The sequence below is a fragment of the Colius striatus genome, chromosome 6, assembly GCF_028858725.1.
Source record: "Colius striatus isolate bColStr4 chromosome 6, bColStr4.1.hap1, whole genome shotgun sequence".
NCBI classification, from domain to species: domain Eukaryota; kingdom Metazoa; phylum Chordata; class Aves; order Coliiformes; family Coliidae; genus Colius; species Colius striatus.
In genome coordinates this window covers 25,464,051-25,477,886 of record NC_084764.1, presented here as the reverse complement: position 1 = coordinate 25,477,886, position 13,836 = coordinate 25,464,051, and the positions used below count along the sequence as shown (strand labels likewise).

The following is a 13,836-nucleotide window of genomic DNA, read 5'->3' as shown; positions in this document are numbered from 1 at the left end:
TCCCTTCCAACCCCTACCATTCTATGATTCTATGATTCTATGTCCCTGCCCATGGCATGGGAGGTTGGACTAGATGACCTTTAAAGGTCTCTTCCAACCCAAACTTTTCTATGAAAAAGCTGGGGATGGATACCCAGGGTGCTGACAAGTGCAAAAGGAGCAGGGAGTCATCCCGGGGCTCTCACTTAACATACACACATGCACACACACATGCATTCAGGAAAACATTATAGAGACTCCCTGGTACCACCAGGTCCTGCTGTGAGCTGGGATGCTGAATGCTGTTGACAACCCCCCAAGGAACCCTTGTGCTTGCAATTAACCTGCCGTTGAGGACAGCCCCTACTGCCTGCATGACTGAAGGCCACAGCAGCAGCCAGCCTTAAGGAAGGGCTTGAGCTTCTCTGCAAAGAGCACCCCTGCATTGCCCACAAGCAGGAGCCAGCTCCCATTTGGCATCAAAGGCCAAGCAAAGCACCTATCAGCAAGGCTGTGATGGTGGCAGCATATCCGGCATTTACAGGCACACTGCTTCTTCCTCCACCCAGGTAGTTGTGCTCAGACAGAGGAAGATTTTAAGGCCTCTGTGAAGTAAAGTGCTACCTCTGCTGGGAAAAACACTCCCTCATAGAAACCTATATGGAAATCAGGAGTAGCTGTGCTGTGGTTGGGGGGCAGCTTGAAGCTGTCACTGCAGATCACAGCCATCTTAGTGCCACAGGTGCCAGGAGCACTGTGGTCCCTGCACACGGGGGAAAGGGCAGGATGAAGAGAGGGAAAAAGACAGCTTTTTCCCCCCAAGTCCCTTCCACTGTTTGGGGAGCAGGGAGCTGTGGGAGGTGGAGAGGAAAGTGGGAGGTTTATCTGCTGCCTTTTATAAAGCCACCTGCTGCAGACAGGCTGCCAACCACAGGAGCAGCAGCTCAGCCGTCAGCAGTGAGTGGAGGGAGCCTCACCCAGGGCAGAGGGAAGGGGAAGACTGGCCAGGAGATGCTGTGCATGAGGGCGATGTGCACCAGAAAGCCCAACACCACGCTGCTTGAAGCAGGCAAACTTGCAGCTTTGCAGCCCGGCATCCTGCCTGGCCGGGATGACATAGCGTGGCATGGCATGGCACAGCATGGCATGGCATGCTGGGGGACACAGGGCCTCCTGTAAGCTGGTGGCAAAAGCAGGTGCGTCTCAAGTGCCCTGTGTGGCTGCTCCTGGCTGCTGGGCTCCTGCTACCCCTCCTCACAGCTGGTGCTCACAGGCCTGCCGTGTGATGGGGTGAGTGTGGCTGCATGGCGGGTAGCAGGGCTCTAGCACCTGAGCTGCTGGGCCCAGCTCTGCCCCATGCCACCCGCTGCTGCCTGACAGGGAGCTGGGGGCACCCTGCCACCAAGTACTCTTGTCCCACAGCCTCCTGGAGGTCACCTAGAAGGTGGGCAGAGACATGTTTGATCTGTTGATCGCCTCCTCAGGCCACCTGCGCACTTCCCTCCACATTGCTCTGGGGAAGGCCTTGGTGCCCAGCTGCTGCCACGCTCCCCTCCTTTGCTCCTCCCCAGCTCCAAGCAGCCACACTGTCCTCTGCAGCTGATTCTGCTGCAGGAGCAAAGAAACACTCCTGGCCTGCCCAGATCCCCTCTCTGCAAGCACAGAAGCCTCTTCCTGAGCAGTGGATTACAACACTATATATATATATTTATATATATATACACACAAAATATGACTTTAGAGCATCTGCAGAGCTAGCACATTTCCATTGCCTGTGCTTGGTGCCAGGAGTAGAGCGAGGTTTGGGCTGCAGCAGGAGCCCATGAGCACACCACTTGCCAATCTCAGCCCCCATGAGACCCTCCTCCCACCTCTGCCTTGCTTCTGCGTGGATTTGGGTAACACCAGACAACCAGGATGAATCACACTGCCCTGGGAGCATGGGAGCTGGCAGCTCAGCAAAGGCTCCAGCAACAGCAGGTTGCACAAGCAAGGATGCCCCAGCAGCCTCGGCACTACCCACACTCAGCCATGCCAGAGGGATTAGCTCTCAGCCTCCTGGTTTCAGTCAATAGTGCAAAGGGAAGTGGAAGCCTTTGATGATGGACACAGGGCCCTGTAATGAGAGGACAAGGAGAGAAGGTGTTCCCCAAGGCCTGGCTTGGCCACCTCCATCTTCTGGGGATGCATCCATGGGGACCCATCAAATCACCACCTGTCCCTGAGTGCACGAGCAAATTTGGTCCTTGAAAAGGAGGGATAAGACTGAACCCATCTCATAGTCTGATCACCAGATTGTGCTGCCTTTGCCTGGGCCTTCCCACCAAACCCTGTCCCTGTGCCCGGCTGTGATTTCTGCTAGCGCAGCGGAGGGAGCATAGAGTCACTCACCCCCAGGCATGCATCCAGCTGGCTCTGCAGCACACACAGCCTTTGGAGGAGATCAGAGGAAAGCTGCTGCCACAGCCAGGAAGGAAGGCAGCTCTGCCAGGCACGCATGGGGCTGCACACACCTGCTCCGCAGAGTACCAACCGTTCAGTCTCCCCCTGGTGTGACCCATCAGTCCCACTGCTCCTGAGGAATTCCCCTTGCTCAGGACACCCAAGCACAGCCCCAGCCCTGTACCTGCCACGTGGCAGAGCAAAGCAGGCAGCCCCTCAGATCCAGCAGCCTGCTCTCATCACCTCTGTGGAGAGGACCCGGGGAGTCACATAGCCCTGGAACATAAGATTGGCCAAGAGGGAAAGGCCAGGGCTGTTGGGAGAGCTGGGACAAGATGCACAGTGGGGACTAGAGTTCTGGCTCTCCTCCTGACACACCCACCCCCCCAGGCAGGTGGCCCAGCACAGTGGGTGAGCGGGGCACAAGCAGCCAGCAGGCAGCCTCCGCCGTGCCTGGGCCACGGGCTGGCACTGCCCACACTCACCCGCTGCCTTGCTGCCCTGCTCCAGCCATGGCCATCTGCCAGCAGCTGCCCACGGCCGGTGCAAGAGGTGTCGGGAGCGATGGACGTGACAGAGGAACACCAGAAATGGTTTCTTCCCCTTCAGGCACAGAAAGAAGTGTCACATCTGGACTTGTCCCATAGCCAGGCTGGAAAGCAATAGGGCACCGCAAGGGGAGAAGCCGTGAGCTGGGAGCCGGCAGCATCGCCCACAGAATGCAGGGAGATGGATGGTGGATTTGGCAGCAGAATGGTTACACAGTGACCTGTAAGCTCTGCCTGCTGCAAGGGCAGGCAACACGACACTGCCTAGGGGCTGTCAACCCCGCCTGCCAGGTTTGGAGGGGAGGCCAAATCCGTTCAAACACGCTACATCCAACAGTCAGCATCAAAGATGCTCTGTGGGCAAGTCAGCCTTGGATAAAAAAGCTATCTGGGATCAGGAGAAAAATAGGAAAAAAGATCAAGATGGCAAGTTTCAGGGGCAGGGAGGGAGAGAGATTGTCCCTGGTTTCTCTGCACAAGCTTGCCTTCCCTGCACAGAGGGCCATGCATTCAGGCTGGCACTTGGGGAAGGGCTGGCAGCCCCGGTGCTGTTTTGCCCATCCCACCAACAATGTGGGGTCTCTAGGCAGCCAGCCCCCCACTTCACAGCATCACTGCTCACGTAGAAGGGAAGGAAAGCAAACATGAGGCACTGCAGCAGACGGCTGCAAAAGGAGCCTCCTCAAGCCTCTGCCCCCTTGTCCTTCAGGGGTGCTTTGGGCACAGCAGCACTAGCTCCAGGAATACAGCTAGCTGAAGAGATTTAGCAGCCCAGACAGGGAGCAGTGTCCCAGCGACAGCTACTGCAAGCCTCTCCACAGCCCCAGCAGCTACTGAGGCCCTGAGTTAGCAGATATCACACAGCCTCTATGTCTGTTTCGGGAGCGACGCTTGGTGGTGCAGCACTGATACAGAGGGGTTTTCACAGTGGCTGGGTGTCCTGGCCCAGCTCGAGCGCAGGCTCCTGCTTTCCATCTGGTTTTGGGTATGCTGTTCTCCCTGCCTGCATCCCCACTTAGCACATCCCAAACCCACCACAGTGAATGCTGCCATGGCCTGGCTGGGCTGACCCTGCAGCCAGCACCTCAAGATCCCCCACTCAGCCTCCATGGTACCAACAAGGCATTTACCAAATGAGTGAGGGGCTCCATCTCCTCACCCACTACAGGGCTGTTGTGAGGGGCAGTTTGGCATGTGCTGTGCTGTGTAGCTGCTGTCCTTGCTCTGAGAAGCATCTCCCCACCTGGAAACACAAAGCCCCTCCAGCCAGTTTGAGAAAACCCAAGGTGAGAGTGCATAAGTACAAGAGAAGTGCAAGAGTGCACCTCAGGACAGCCACTGCCTCCCAGTCTGGCTCCCTAGGGGGAACCAGGACTTCCAGTAAAGCATGGGCATGTCCCATAACAACTCTCTGCTTCACTGCACCCGTACTTACTAGAGACAAAAAGCTGTGCAACTACAGATGCTGCAGAGGCTCAATTTCATCCTGACATCCCAGTGCTGAACACAGCCCAGGGAGGGTGAGCAGAGCTCTGCACAGGCAGGCAAACCCTCCTCCAGAGTGGCAGGGATCGATATTTAAGTGATGTCAAATCCTGCACTGTTGCCTCTTCCCCGGGCATAGGACCACCTGCAGGACACATAGATCTCCAAATCCCACCTGGCTGCTTGCCATGCTTCTCTGGCAGCACAGCCCAGTCACGAGGCACATGGATGTCATGTTGGAGGGAAGGGACCAAAAAAGAACCAGAAGCCAGGTGTGCAGAGCCACAGGAAGGCACTGGGAGGGCACCTCCTAATGATCACCATTAGCACAGAGAGACCTGTGCTGAATGAGTCACAGGACCAGCCTTAAACCAGCAGAGCTCCAGGCTGGCCACAAGCACGGCCGCAACACCCAGCTACCAGGGCTAGCTCTGTTCAATGAGGGAACCAGGTACCTCCCTGTTGACACAAACACCCTCTCTGCTTCCCAGCTTTCCACCAGGTGAGCCCCAGGAAACAGAGGGCATGTCCAGGGAGCAGGCAGCCAGCCTGCAGCGCCGAGGCTCAGACCTGAAGCTCTGCAGGTCCCATCATATTCCCACTCTGTCCCAGGGGATGTGGACAGCACTGGCATCGAGGGCTCCCACGGGCAGCTGGAGAGTGGGAGACACAGCCCCAAGCATCACTCCCAGATGGGACTTTAAAGGCTACAGATGTACAGAAACTTATTCTGCCCCCATGATTTTTCCACAAAAAGTTCCAAGCCCAAAGAAATGTAGAGTGAAACCCCTTCTACACTGAAACCAACTGCAACAAGCCTGTCAGAAGGGACAGAAATTCACTTGTTGGGCAGGGAAAGAAATCCCTTAAGTTTCACTCTGTGCAGGCACCACCAAGATGATCAGGGGACTGATCATCTTTCTTATGAGGAAAAGCTGCAGGAACTGGGGCTATTTAGTCTGGAGGAGACTGATCTCATTAATATTTACCAATATCTAGATGCTGGATTTCAGGAGGTTGGGGCATGTGTTATACCCAGTGACAGGACAAGGGGTTTCCATTTAAACGTAAGGAAAAACTATTTCACTGTTCAGGTGAGGGAGCCCTGGCACAGGCTGCTCAGGGAGGGTGTGGAGTCTCCTTCTCTGGAGGTTTTTAGGAGCTACCTGGAGGTATTCCTGTCGGACCTGATCTAGGTGAAACTACTTTGGCAAAGGGGTTACCCTAGATGATCTCTAAAGGTCCCTTCCAACCTCTCCCATTCTGTGATTCTGTGAAACAAGCTCTCAGAGCAGTCAGGATGAAGGAATCCTGAAACCTAATGATTACTCTGGAACACATTTAAGGTTGTAGTCATGGCAGCGTACTTAGGTACCAAGACAAGGCTTAGAGCATGATAATAGTTTCTGTATGTCCACTTCCTAAAGTTTTGCCTGGCGAGGTTTATCAACCTCAGTGTGTAGCATATCAGAGAACTGTATTTATAGAAACATCCATCTCCTGACTTTCCTGCAATGACTGAACTAAACTGAAAGTCTTTAAAACACCCCATTCTCAGGAGGTGGCCCAGCTCACTGCAGCTGTTATTAGCAGTATTTGCTTTGTGGGTTTGTTTTTTTTTGGTTTCTGAGCAAAGAAGAATTTGATGAAAAGTCGTGGAAGAAAACACGAGGAATTAAAAAAGTTGGATAAAAGAAAATTAAACTTGACAAAAAACTCCCAATAGAAAAATCCAATGAAAGTGCCTGATGAGAAGATTAGCAGCAGTGCAATATGAAAGGAAAAAGCAATAAAGAGGACTTGGAACCAGAACAAATAAAAAAAATTACAACTTCTAGAAACATACCTGGCTTAAAAGTAATCAGATTTTGACTGAACTAAAAACTTTCAAAATTAAAAGACAGCCAGCTTAAAACCGAAAGTTCTAACAACCTACAGGCTAAGATCTCAGTCCACTCTTAACAGTGAAAAAATAAGTCAGTAGAAATTCATGCAGTATGTCCCTGCTGCCAGATCCGCTCAGTGGCTGAGCACCTGGAGCTAAAGCCTGATGAACTGCAAAAGTGGCTCTGACAGGAGCTACCTTTTTGAAAGCAGAGGGAAAAAAAAATGTTTTGATGAATTTATTACACTGATTAGTTTAGTCAAAGTGCAGAAAATTACTGCAGGTTAATGCAGGAAAGCCTGTTCCCTTTCCAAGTCCAATGAAGATGAAGAGTGAAAGGATAATCTCTACTAGTTCTTAGTTCTCAAAAGCCAGAAATAATCAGGTTACATCACTGGTTATATTTTACATCTCCTATAATAAAATTATGTTCCTATAATACAGTATTATAGTAATAAATTCAGTATAGTAATGCAGTATTATTAAATTCATTTCATACACAAATAATGCTCCTATAGACTTATCTTTTTGTCATTGCTTTGTGGACACATACATTTTAAGCAGTTTTATTTAACTAATTAGAAACCATTTTTTAAATGCTTACTTTGAATTGGATTTCATTTTCCACTGATACACAGCCAGACAAAATTTATCTTAAATAATGAAGTGATATCTAATAAGTAAATGTGTCACCATTTTCTAATGGAAGAAATATAGACACTGAGAATCTAAGTAACCGTATGTTACACTGTAAACCCACTCATTTAAGCACTGTGCAGACTCCTGCTCAGCCCTAAGCACCACAACATCCTCATCACTAACAATCAACTTCCCTTTGGGAAAAGAGCCGAAGTATGCAATCACAGCAAGATTAAAACTAGGTGCTTACTTAGGTTGTGCCTTTCTGATCATTACTTGAAATCCCAACTTCAATCCATCCCCCCTACTCAGCAGCACATTGAGAGCCAAACAAGGCACATATCAAACTGATCCTGAGGTCTACAAAGTTTGTTTTGTGCTTCTGCCATTTTTGGCCAATGTACTTCCCTCCCACGTAGTTCTGCCATCTGCAACCTCTCCCTGAGAAAAGCAGCCCAGAAGCACGAGAAACAGTGCGTTTAACTATCTTCTCTGAATTTTGGTTTCCCTAGCCCACTCAACACAGCATATCATGGGGCTTGTTGTCTCAATCTCCATCACCTGGTGCCCAGCTGACTGCTACCAAGATCTCTCAGCTGACAATAAAGTGGCCCCTGGTAAAGCAGGACCTCAGTCCCTTCCTCTCCTTGTTAGGAAGAACTTGAAATCACATGACAACATATTTTTCTACCTCTCACAATTTGCCTTTTAGTACTTGCAGATACAGTGATGCTGGGCTCATTTAGATCCTGCCTGCCTCTCAGCTCACCCACAATCTGCAGGTGACAAGACAAACAATGTTAGCACTGGGGGTAGGGGACTGGGGTCACCCAAAGATTTCACATGCTGCTTCTGAACTGGAGCACTGAACCTCTCTGCTCTGGTACCCCATTTTCAACACATCTTTGTTTGAGATCGTATTACAACAGCCTAGAAGCTCCTCCTTGGTCAAAATGGTACCCACAGCTTCTTATGAGGACACTGCTGGGAACTGCATAGCTGATCCCTGTGTTGAAATGCTCCTGTACCACGGTGTTAATGCTCGCAGGAGGCTGGGCAATATTACAGCAATTTTAATCAGGAATGTGATTTCTCAGCCAAAGAGGTTTCCTCTGCAGCTCTTATGCCAACAGAGCCATCCACTAAGACAGGGCTGCATTGGGACAGGCAAGGTAGGACAGCACTGGGGCTTATGTAACCACCTAGTCATAACGAGCAAACCTGGTGAGGTGTAACCCTCTGAAATGCCAGAGAGGTGGAGGTGATGCAGGGACCAGGGCAGCAGGCTGGCAGAGGAGAGCTTATTTTCCCTGCCAGGCTACTCCACTCCACCTGCCCTGGGTCTGCCTCTGCAGAGAGGTCCTGCGGGACATGCCATGCCCAGTCTCACCCATTAACCAGCAACAATACTGGCCGGGGTGATGGGAAGGGTTGTGCAGGGCTACCTGGCCTAGGCTGTCCCATTGTTGCTGTAATGGTGTGAGCAAACTGCTGCTATTGTCCCTACCTAATAATGAGGTGTGATTACAGCCTAATTACCAGTCCCAGCTACATTTGAATAACTTTGAGCCAGCTTTTAAAAGACATTTAGGCACCTTAAAGTGCTGGTAAATGCCAAGTGGGACCCTCAGAAGCTCCAAGACCTCTCTTTATTGACAGATCTGATAGCTTGTTAGGGACCGAAGGTAATCCAGACACAGCTGAAGGAAATGGGGACTGCGGCTGCTTCTCCTGAAATAATCTCAAAGCAAACTTGCTTTTGCTCTGATCACAGTGCAACAGCAATGCAATGCTTTCTTCAAGCTTGGGGCTAAGTACATTAAATATATTTGCAGGAATTAAAGTAGGTAAGAAGGGCCAATTCGCCAAACGCTGAAGTGACAATGGTGGAAGGCTTTGGTGTTTATGGAACTCACAGAGGAGTCAGCATTTGCACAGCACACTGCTGTTTGCTTAAGAGTTTAGATGACTGATCAGTTTAATATCAATTGAATTCACTTGTGGGTGTTAAAAGCATCTCTCCCTCTCCTTGCTGCTTTAGGAAAGCTTTCACGGAGTGTTTCCTGTGAGGAATATTTTAAAGCACTGACACTCCTCCTTTTACAACTCTGCAGATGTAGGCTCTGAAGCTATACCTTACTTTCCCTTGGGCCAGAAGGCTTTTTGTGGAAGGCCAGTTTTAACCTGCAGTGGCCTATGTACACCCCTGGCCAGCATCCCCAGCAAGCAGCCTTATCTCCATCCCTGTTTGCAGGACCATCCTATGTTTACACTTGTCAGTAGTCACCAAACCAGGGATGAATTAGTTAACCTTAGGGAAAGCTTTGAATAGAGCTGCTACAGAGCCATTCAAGTGTTATCATGCAAAAGAGGAAAAAAGAAAAAAAAGAGCTGAAAGGCATTCAGACAGAGGGAAGACAGGAGCCAGGATGCTACCCTGGGAAGAAGACAGGGATTTAAGCTTACAGGGAAGCCAGAAAAGCCTATATGTGGTATGGAGTCAGAGGCTGAAGGAGTGCCACGGCCTCCCTGCTTTTATTTATTAGTTATTTGTTTGCCAATGGCTGTTTGCCAGGCTACTTAAAACAAATCCTTCCTGGAAGAGCTGCTTCTGCTTCCCTCTCCATCTGCTGCCCAGCCCACCCATTTGCAGGGTAGCAGGGAAGGCACTGAGACCAAGGTTCAGGTCTGGTCTCAGGGCTGATCATTCTGCCTTCTGCGTTCTCTGTACTTTCCCCTCTCTGAACAAATACTACAAACCACTCCAACAGCATCTTTTATCCCGAACGGCACATTTTGCCATCTCTTTGCTGTTCAGATGGGCAGCCTGACTGTCACACAGCACTGTAAAACCCCAATGTGGGCTGAGGTGCTTTCTCATACCTCATCTGCCCACGCAGCTTTCCCCTCACCTCCTGCTCTCCCCTGAGCCCTCTGAAAGGGGAGCAGGCAGGCACGTACACCAGCCCCAGAGATGATGGCTAAACAGTTAAAAGGCAAATACATATTCATGCAGAAATAACATTCACCAGCCAAAGGTCTCTCGCTTTTTCCTGGATAACATCAGGCTGTTCAGGCTTCTAAACTGCAGACCCGCTGTGCAGCACTGTGCTGCTCAAGAGGATGGGGAAGCAAGCGCGAGAGGAGGCAGGGCAAATTTGGATGAAGTCATAAACTGAGGGAGCGCAGCTTGGCCGGAGTGTTATGTCATCCCGACCCCATAGCCCTCTCAGAGTCATCAGCCTCTCAAAGCTTGAAGAAGAAATAGGGAGAGGTTCCCCCTCCTCTCCCCTGCCAGCACGAAGCGTTTCTAGCACTGTCAGGTGTGGCTCCCAGAAGGATTCTATGGCCAGGATGACGTGGGGACCGAGCACAAGCCCTGGCATGACACAGCGGTGGGATGACATTTTGTCTCGCCCCGGAGGCCAGCGCGTGTGCACTGGGAAGGGACGGCGAGGGGCCGGGGCTCGCTCCCTGCTTCTGCTGCCGCCTTCCCCCAGCAGCGCCGGGCAGCCCCGCGCCTCGCCGGGCCTCGGCCGCCCCTCAGGCGGCGGGACACACGCAGCACTTAAAGCCATTTTGGTACGTGGTCCAGAACGCGGGCAGGAAAACACTGTCTAAACAGAGCAAACAGCCAGAGATCTCCCTCAGCAACAGCCGATGCCCATCCGCGCGCGCCGGACCCGCAGGGCCGCCCCGGCGCGCAGTCCCCGCTCGCTGCCCAAGGCGGAGCCGCACACCCGCCGGCGGGGCGCGGGGCATCCCCCAGCGCGGCCACGAAGCCAGGCCCGGCCGCGGGCGCAGCGGCCACAGCGAGGGCCAGCGTTAACCCCACGTGCGACGCGGGCTGCCTCCTCACCCAGCCGCCGCACCGGCGGCACGCCCCGACCCGTCCTGCACCCCAGGAGCCCCCCGGCTGGAGCCCCGCCGCCGCGGCTGGCGCCTGCCCGAGGCTCCCGGCCCACCGCCGCCTCCCGCACGGACTGACCTGCTTGGGGGGGGGGGGTCTCGGCCCCGCTCCGCTCCAGACCCCGCACTCGCCGCCTCCCTTCCGCGCGGCCCCCCCCCACCCCGCGCCGCCCGGCCGCGGGCTGCCCGGCACCGGCACCGGCAAGGGAAGGGGCCGGGGCCGCCGCCGCCCCGCCCCCCCGCCCGCCCCGCTGCGGCGGAGAGGCCGCGATGCCCGGGCCGCTCCCCCCGCCTCACCGATGCTCGGGTAGCCGGGGCCTGCGGTGCCGCCACCGGGCCGAAAAGCGGCCGGAGCTCCGCGGGGCGAGCCGCCTCCTGCCGCCGCGGGCAGCGCGGGGTGAGGCCGCGGCCGGCGCCTCCGGCGGTCCCGGCGCCCGCGGCGGGGAGCGGGCGGGGAGGTGTCGGCAGAACGGCCGGCGCGGGGTGTGCGCGGCTCAGGCGGCGGCTGGAGCTGGGGCTGTGCCTCTCCGAGCAGCTTCAGCGGCGGCGTGTGCCGCGGGGCCGAGGGGATCGGGGCGCGGGGGCGACCAGCGGGGGCACAGGGAGGTCTGCCCCCGGCACAGCGGCACGGACAGGGGCTTGCGTGCATTTCAGACCTCAACGGCGTTTGCAAAGCCTCTGCCGTTGACGCAGCATCACTCAGTTGCTTGGCAGGTGTGGTACTTAAGAAACTTCCTAGGGGTGTTATTTCTGCAGAGCAGCCGTCCTTCCCTGCCATCAAGGGTGACTGGCAGGTGGGATGGGGACCTAAGCAACCAAGGTGCAAAGGGGCTTTGAGAAACAGCTTTTCCTTAAGCACCCGACCCTGCTCCCCATCTCTCCAACCTGTGAGGTCGCAGGCAGATCTCCCTGTGCTGGAGAAATGGCCAGCAGCACGCTCCCCGAGCGCATGGTCCTGGGTGTCTTGCCTAGCCATCCATGTTCCCATCCAGGGATTAGGGACACACCTGCAACTGGGCAAGCAGGGAACAGCCACTCGCTCGCAGACCACAAGGAACAAGGCATTCTCACAGGGGCCAGGGGGCAAAAAGAAACCAAGCATCTTTCTTTTCTTTTTAGACTCCCCAAGGTAGCACTCAGATTCTGCTTTGCTGGAGCATGGTGCAGAGCACAGGTGGGCAACAACATGCTGTCTTTTGATAAAACTTTACTGTAAATGAGATCTCTATCCCCAAGTTGTGACTTCTAGGAGCTACTATTTCCAAATCTCTTTCACTGCCATGTCCTTCAGCCCCAGCAGTATATGTGATGTCTCGAAGTCACATAGCTCGCTCCCTCACTCCAGGCAAGCCAGCACCTTTCCTACAGCAGCACTGAGGCTGGGAGACCTTGACTGCTGTCCTGCAGCAGGTGACACTGCCTCAGGAGAGAGCAGACAGGAAGACTGTGCTGGCTTGGTACAACATGTGCTGTGCAAATGCTGATCAGCAGTGGCTTGTGGAAGAAACAAATCAGTGGGGATTTTCTGAAGTGCCTTGTGATTGTGATCTGCTACTGAGTCCCCAGTATTTGTTACCCTACTTCTCAGGAAGTGCAGATGGCACCTTTATAAGCCATGGTTTCTTTGTTCACCTGAACTGGAAAGATGCTCCGTCATTTAAACTGGCAAATGCTGCTGTATGATCTTGACGTCTGAGCAGCACTGGCAGCCTTGCTTCTGGCGAGCTGCCCCAGTCCAAAGGAGCGAATGCCAGCTCCCCCTTCCTTGTCCTGCCAAGATACCAGGCATCAGTCAAACCAACCCCATGTGTGACCTGTTCCCCAGAGATACTTGTTTCTTCCTGACTCCGGTGCAGATTGTGCCTAGCTAAAATAGATTAGACTAGACTAATAAACCAAGAGGGGAACACAGAGGAGTCCAAACAAGAAAAAAAGGCTCTTTTATTTCTATTATGTCTTGGACTTCACTGGCCATGACTTTGGCCCAAGAAGAGCCTTACAGGTATGGTCTCACAAGGGCTCAGGCATCTCGTGGTTTCCAAGTCCCTCCACATGCCTGGGAAGCAGATGCAGCATGTCTCAGCCTGCAGCTCTGTGTGCAGAGGAGCCTGTTACTTCCTTCCTGCACTGCTTATAACCCTGCAGCAGTGCAGAAGGAACACGGAGTCACAGACGGAGGTAGTGGCAGGACAAGGGGTGGGGAGCTGCTCCTCAGCTGAAGCTGTAGCACTGCATCCTGCTGTCTGTGGGATGCTCCCAATTGTAATGCTCTTTTCTGTCACTTACAGCTTCAATATTTGAGCTGAATTTCTCCAGGCAGGCTTAGGGACTGGAGCTGAGCTTGTCTAGAAACATTCAAGGCAAGATGGTGCAACTGTTTCTGAGAACAATATCTGGAGAGAAAGACCATTTTGTCCATGTTTTAAAAAAAGACTGGTGTTTTTTCCTTGGGCATCTCCAGTGTTTCTGAGCCTTGAGGACAAACACTGGCAAAGGTGTGGTCTTCAGCTGGGGATGTGCCTTTGAGTGCCCCCATGGAGCTGATATAAGTCCCTGAAGAATGGCAGTTTTCCCAGGCTGGGGCCAGACTTGAAGGGTACAGGAATGAAAGTAAGGAAAATACCCTTTAGTCCCCAGTCCCTGCTCCTGGAGCTGACCAGATTGCATCTGTGCCTCTGGAAGCTCAGCCTGGCATGGTGGGATGGGCTAGCCGAGGTGCAGGGAGCATAGCCCATAAGCCTTTAGCTGTAGGCAGCTCTCACAGAGAGCCATCACCTCCCTAGCATAGGGCTGGGAGCCAGCGTGAGGCTTCACAGGGCCTGACACAGAGGAGACAGGGCTGGGAATGGGCAAAGGCACAAAATGACCAGTGCTGACATAGTGTACAGCCCCAGACTTTCATATCTACAAACTGCTTGAAGGACAGAATGACTTGTTTCCTTGGAGGAC

At 53.3% G+C, this 13,836-nt stretch overlaps 1 protein-coding gene across 3 annotated transcripts in view; it reads right to left on the bottom strand.

Moving 5' to 3' along the window:
* The window catches only part of TMEM63C (transmembrane protein 63C), a 30,688-nt gene extending 19,465 nt beyond the window's left edge, over positions 1-11,223 (bottom strand). For 2 of the 3 annotated variants that reach the window (XM_061998582.1, XM_061998584.1), the window contains exon 1: positions 10,967-11,072. The gene's annotated coding sequence lies outside the window, so the exon portion shown is untranslated. Of the gene's footprint in view, positions 1-10,966; positions 11,073-11,184 lie in introns of those variants that run through there. The other variant, XM_061998583.1, reaches the window with a different exon arrangement.
* Positions 11,224-13,836: the final 2,613 nt, after the last annotated feature.